The 6,916-nt window shown below is 32.1% G+C and overlaps 1 long non-coding RNA gene across 2 annotated transcripts; it reads left to right on the forward strand.

Annotated features, from left to right (window-relative positions):
- The first annotated feature begins 246 nt into the window (after window positions 1-246).
- Window positions 247-1,808, forward strand: LOC127704651 (uncharacterized). Of its 2 annotated transcripts, none has more exons than XR_007983445.1 (2): window positions 247-581; window positions 954-1,808. It is a non-coding gene; the product is annotated as an uncharacterized LOC127704651 (long non-coding RNA). The 2 variants fall into 2 exon arrangements; XR_007983446.1 differs by having other exon boundaries at window positions 1,761-1,808.
- Window positions 1,809-6,916: the final 5,108 nt, after the last annotated feature.

The following is a 6,916-nucleotide window of genomic DNA, read 5'->3' on the forward strand; positions in this document are numbered from 1 at the left end:
TTTCAATGAAATATTGTTGATGTTTTTGGCAACTATAGCAGCAACATTGCCGTTATTAAATAAAAATATAAATTTTTCGCTATCTGATAATTAAAGGTTAAAATGTTCATTAAAATGTTTAGCTTAATATATCATAATTTGTCTTAAATCTACATATAATAGGCATTTTAAAATGACATGAAGTTCATCTTCAATAGTAGAGCTACAACACATGTCATCTCGTGGACTTCTTTTCTTTCATATGTGGACAAGTTCATTTATATAAAAATTATCTATTTGATATTATTCCCAACTTTGTACTTCGTTTATATCTATTTACTCTATATTATAATGATCTTACTATATTGAACATATATTTGTATTATATGGTTCAATGAATCCAAATACTCTATCTAGGCTCTTTGATATTTACTCACCACTGGCTATTGGACAAATTACTTTTCTTAATAGTTGTTTTATCTGGTTCTGGCCAGTTTGACAGTTCACCTTTTGACTATATATACTGTAATTTTTAACTATATTGTCAATGCAGAATAAGTAACACCAGAAACAACACTATGAGCCGTAGCCAGCATTATAAGGTATTTATAGTTTAAGGGTTTTTCAAATTAATCTATGGTTAAAAGTTTTTGTCTTAAATATTTTATTTAGTTTCATTTACTTTGCTAATTGTATTTCAAACTTTATATTTTCTTTTTTACCTGTAATAAACTTTCAATGTTGTATAGTATTTTATTGAGACGTATGGTCAACTTACTTTAGTGAACAGTTTTCATTAGCATTAATTAACAAATTGTTTACATTCAGAGTTGTCATTTAACTAGTTTTGCATTATTATTATTTATTTGCAATAGTGTAATTAAACATAATATACATTATTTGCTACAAAATGATATATTCATATGCATTTATTTGTAAAGTTATATTTATTTGTCATTATCTGTATATTTCAGATCTGTCGTTGCCTTCTTTATAGTACATAATAAAGTATTTGAACGTTCTGCATTCAATTCATCTATGCCTTATTCCACCTGGTCACATATGGCGTCGTCGACAAACCAGAAGGCAATGATTGCTGACATTCCATCAGACGGCTGAGCGGGGTATCTACGGAGTAAGCCGAACATTTACGAAGTTGATGTGTGTGTGTCATCGGGCTATCCACGGAGTTGACCGAACTTTGACGGAGTTTCTACCAGATCGGAAATCCACGGAAGGAGCCGACCAGTGACGGAGATTATTGGTGTTATTGGAATATATACGGACTTAACCGAACATTGTCGGAGATTGAAAGGCGAACACTAACGAAGATGTATAACAGTGCAGAAACCATGTACCAATGAGGACCGATGAAGTAACTGTTTTCTGTATTTGGAATATATGTGATATTGAGAGATATTGTGATATATGTTGAAATGTGTAAATTTTTTTTTCATTTTGGATTATGTGTTTTATTCATACTGGATTATAGTTGTGCATTTATTCACTTTTTGTGAATATAGAGTTGAAGTTATATATTGTGTATTTTTGCAATTTTTGTATTTTTTATAATTTTCAATAGTTTTGAAAGTTCATAATGGCAAGTCATCCTACTTGTAAGTCTTTACAAAAGCAAGTGAATGAATTACAGAATAGTATTAAAGAAATGTCTTGGAAATCTGGTGGTGAAAATGAAGTGAAAAAAGCACCGAATGAAAAGAATGTTGTATATGCATTTATTTGTAAAGTTATATTTATTTGTCATTATCTGTATATTTCAGATCTGTCGTTGCCTTCTTTATAGTACATAATAAAGTATTTGAACGTTCTGCATTCAATCATATCCAACTATCGCGGTCATCACGTGACTTTTACAATTCAGTTGTATATCATTAATGGCCGATTGATTATCAATGAAAATGAACGGGCTACATAGATTAAACGATCATAACTTTTTTGTTACATTGTGTATTTTACCTTCCAACCCCGCGTTTTATAGTATTTTCATTTTTACAGTTAAAAATGTTTTAAGTTTCAGTTCAGAAATATGATTTCTTGCTTCAAATTAAGTTTGAAAATGGAGGTGACATAACCACACAGCCTCCGTTGACTTCTTCGTTAAAACTCAATAAAATTGCAATGGGACCTTCTTATATGATCAGTTTTCTCAACTTATTATTTGTTAATAATATCCTTCCAACCTCTAAAAAGATCGACAACACATTCATTTAAATGAAATCGAAACCCAAATCAGTTCAGGTAACAAACTTTTTGCTTCAAAATTTGATTGAAAAGTTTACATTTTGGCATTCGTTAACAATATTTTGAAAATGGCGGCCGATGTCGGTAGTAAACAAAGACACGACATGTATTCATTTAGCAATTAATTAAAACGTAATTTGTGAAATAGTTATTAAAGTGTGTCTTATTGTTTTTAGAAATTTCTTATTTCACCTTTAATTTAACATATTTATTAGAAACTGTCTCTCGCACTCAAAACAAAGATTTATATGCATCAACCATGCATTGTTTACATTGACCATGTTGACAGCGTAGGTCGACTTGTGAAAATATAGATTGTAATATTTTACGATGAAAATCAAAAAACTGTTGGATGCATGCGTTTTCAGTTTTTGTCTTACCTTAAAGCAGCATAGAATCAAATATTTTGTCTTTTTGATAAAGTGGATACATGCTTTTTGTTTTGATAAAATTTCGAAGTTACGTAAAAAAATGGCGACCAAACAATTTTCAAACGTAGACGATGTTCGACACTAATTTTGCCCATGCAAATAACACAATTTAATTTCACTGTTTATATTGCAATTAAATATGACACGTTATTGTCACTCTAATAATACCCAAGGACATAGCCTGATTAAGGAGATATTAAGTCATCAACGTGATCAAAGAAAACAAACACGGCACCTAATCACGATGTAAGATCATGTAAGTTTTGACAAGACTTATGTAGATTAGTATGGTCCGATTCTTATAGAAATTATTTTATGGTATTATTTTATATTAATAAAAAAAAACCTCGAAACCCCGAGGTGAAATATCTATATTTTTCAATTTTCTAAATCATTCATCACACGGGTTACCAGTAAATTTTTCATAATCCTAATTGAACCAGTAACATGCAGAGTTATCGAACGTAATTATGACTGGTATAGTTGCATATGTCATCTATGCCTTATTCCACCTGGTCACACATACTTTCCAGTTTCTATTTTTAATGGAGCTACCCCACATCTAAATTTTGCAAAAGCACTGGTTTTTTTTTATTGGCGGAATATTTTTAACAAATAACAGTTGGCCAACAGTATATTTTTAAGCCCATTTTGCTCAGTTGAATAGAAATTCCAATTTTAACTGTTCTGTCGTAGAAATGTCATCATGTTATTGTTTGTACGTAGAACATGTATCATTATATTAAAATGTGTCAGTCCCAGCCAAGATTCACTGAATAACCACGAAATGTTTACAGATGATAAATAAATTTTTCACAAAAAATGATGAATCTGTATGAACGTTATGTACGATGAAGTTAATTAAGTGTTCACAAGAAAGTAAGTATGAATGTAAATTTTATTTAAAGTCGGAACATATATATACACTTTAACCGTGAGATAAAATATAAGCTTTGATGAGCTCTATAACCGACTATCATATAAAAACCGCAATGAATGAACGTTACCCGATTAGAGATGAACGTTTGACAAATGCACGTTATCTGATGTACACAGTTATACACGATTGACGAACGCACGATACACGGTTAAGAATGAATGATTGATGAACGCACGATACACGCACGATACACGCACCATACACGATTAAGAATACACGATGCACGCACGTTACACGGAAAATACACGGAACGATGAATGATGAGCGCACGATTGGTACACGCACGATACACGCACGCAACACGCACGATACACGATGAACGCACGGAATAATTTTCAGTTTGAATTTTAGAAGGTCTGTAGTAGTTCCGAATGTATCATCAGCTCAGTACAATGTAATTAGTTCCTTGGTGATGACATACTTATAACATATATTTCTTGCTAAAATTCCCCGTTGATAAATTAATAAATTACTAAAAGTCCAAGGTTCCAACTTCCTCAGGAAAGGAAAACTTAGCCAAATTTGGATATGCTTCTAAGGATCTTCTCAGTAATATAATTTCTACTTTTCTACCCTTTTATACATGGCGGGCCTTCAAATGATTTGGTTTGAGCGTTCATGAATGAGGTTGATCAAGAAAAGCGCTTTGGACGTAACAAATATTTTTTTAACCGATAAACAATCCAATTCAGTTCCCCCAAAAAGCAATACATTCGCACATTAAAGAATTACGCAATTACCCAAATTATACTCCAAAATTGTGAATTTTAACGAGATCTACAAAAAATGACTGCTTCATTAAAACACTATCAATAAAAAACGTTATTTCTGTGTTAGGTACAAGTCATTCTGTTAATACATTTTACCACTAGTGACACAGAGCAGGATCTGCTATCCTTTTTGAGATAACCCCTGTTTTTTTGGTAGGGTTCTTAATGCTGAGTTTTTAGTTTTCTGTGTAGTTTTTTGTAGATATTTGTTTGTCATTTCGTCGTTCTGTTTTGCCGTGATATTGTCTGTTTTTCTTCGATTTATGATATGATGTCCCTTTGGTATCAATGTGTCTTCTTCAAAACAACAGATGTCTAACAATTGCTTTAAGATAAGTTTCTAAAAGTGGAAAAAAAAGAAGGAGAAAACAATTACAACGAAATATAATTCGCCTTTTGCATGAATTCTACGAATTGAACTATTTGAACGTTTCCAAGTTTTGAAAATATTCATATTTCGTTGTTTTAAGTTAATGTTTGATGCTACAATGATTTCATGGTTTCTGATTTTTAATTTAAGGTTGCAAACAAACGAGATATACATCATTTATTTGAACTATGTATCCATTTGAACGTGTTAATGTTAGTTTTTAATGCAGTCGTATAAAAGTAAAATGGAGGAGAAGATGGTAAAGCACTGGGGCAATCAAAATCCGGTCGAAGATAAACAGACACCACCATGTCCAGAGAAACATTATCAAACAGACAAACTAACAAACTAACCTACAGTCCACAAATCACTACCCAGAAAACTAAAAATTGGCATCATGCAAGCCTTTAAATATCATATTGGCGTTGTAAGTTTGTCTTCGACTTATGAGTTTAAATCTACCGTTGGTATCTTTTGCCTCCATTTCAGATCCATTTATGACCATTTTGTACAGTATATTGACTTGGGCTCCTAATTCTATTATTACAAAATTATTAAGGTTTCCCAACGATCTGGTCTGTTTTGCTTTCGTTCCATTTACATAGCACGATACTATTGCATGGGTTTTAATAAAATATGTTAAACTTCATTTGTTTTGTTTTTATCATTGTAACCTTTCAGCTGTGTTCATTTGACAATACGACTGATGTCGCGAGCGAAGCAGGATAGTGCAACCTTTTCAAAGTACGTGATATCAATCTTAAATGTAATAGGAGTGTTGTTATTAAGATGTAATCCTTAAAACATATTGGTCTCTGTTCTCTTTGTTCATGCGCATGTCTTGTGGCTTTTGTTTTTTATATAGATCTTTTTATATATCATTTTCGACTCGCTATTAATGCTATTTCCTTTTTGTTATTTATCGCAGTTATAAAAGAGAGGCGAAAGATACCAGAGGGACATTCAAACTCATAAGTCGAAAACAAACTGGCAACGCTATGGCTAAAAAAGAAAAAGACCAACAGACAAACAATAGTACACAAAACACAACATAGAAAACTAAAGACTGAGCAACACGAACCCCACCAAAAACTGGGGGTGATCTCAAGTGCTCCGGAAGGGTAAGCAGATCCTGCTCCACATGTGGCACCCGTCGTTGCTCATGTTAGTACAAACCCGGTAATAAGTCTAATTCGGTAGGTCACATTCGGGAAAAGGGGACAGGACTGTAGTTACGACATTAGGTAAAATCCGTTATCATCTGTGAAACGGATATTCCATAACAGTCAACCAACTCGTGATGGCGTCCGTAAAACTTACGAAGGGATGATTTCAACTTCACCACTTGGAACTCTTGGTTTTATAGCAACCCTCTATTAAGGAAATCATGATAGGAAATAAAAGCCCTGGAATATCGTATCAACTGGAAGATATTAATAATACTAGAACATCATCATTTTTTTTAACATGATGGAAAAACCAAAATTACGCTCGAACTACCGATTCATGAAATAAAACAATGTAAATATGAAAAGAAGAAATACCAGATAATTTACCCCCTTCAGAAGCGACAGCAAAATTAAAAAAAAAGTATATCAATGAAAACAACACTATACATTCCATGTGTCCGAACCAATTTTATCTTCATCACGTAGAGTATATGATATGATGGATACTAAATATTTCTTTTAAATTTATTTTTTAGGTTTTGTTAGTAATATCAAATCAGAAATAAAAGTGACTTTGAATGTCAGTTCTGAACTTTGATATACAAAATACAAAAACTCTTCCCGTCTCTTTGATATTTAATCAAAATAAATATACAACTGAATGGCTATTTAACCCATAAAACTACCATTTACCTGGTTAAAAGACATTTCATTTTGAATTGCATGTTTTAATCCACCTTTTTATCAATAGTTTGCATTGGTACACAGTTTTCTTTTCTCAATAGTATAAACCTCACTAATCAGGTATTCTAGGTATTTGTCAAATGTTAATTTATATGAATTCATTATATACGGTTCGGCACGCTTGTCGTCTCTAAATGATTCGAGATCCAGAAGACTTTGCTGTATTGCATGGATATCTTGTAAACGATGACAACATGCGAATCGGAGATAATATAGGAAAAACGCTGTTCCCAGAAATATGATGTTATTAT

This window comes from Mytilus californianus, unplaced genomic scaffold, assembly GCF_021869535.1.
Source record: "Mytilus californianus isolate M0D057914Y unplaced genomic scaffold, xbMytCali1.0.p SCAF_6, whole genome shotgun sequence".
Classification (NCBI taxonomy): domain Eukaryota; kingdom Metazoa; phylum Mollusca; class Bivalvia; order Mytilida; family Mytilidae; genus Mytilus; species Mytilus californianus.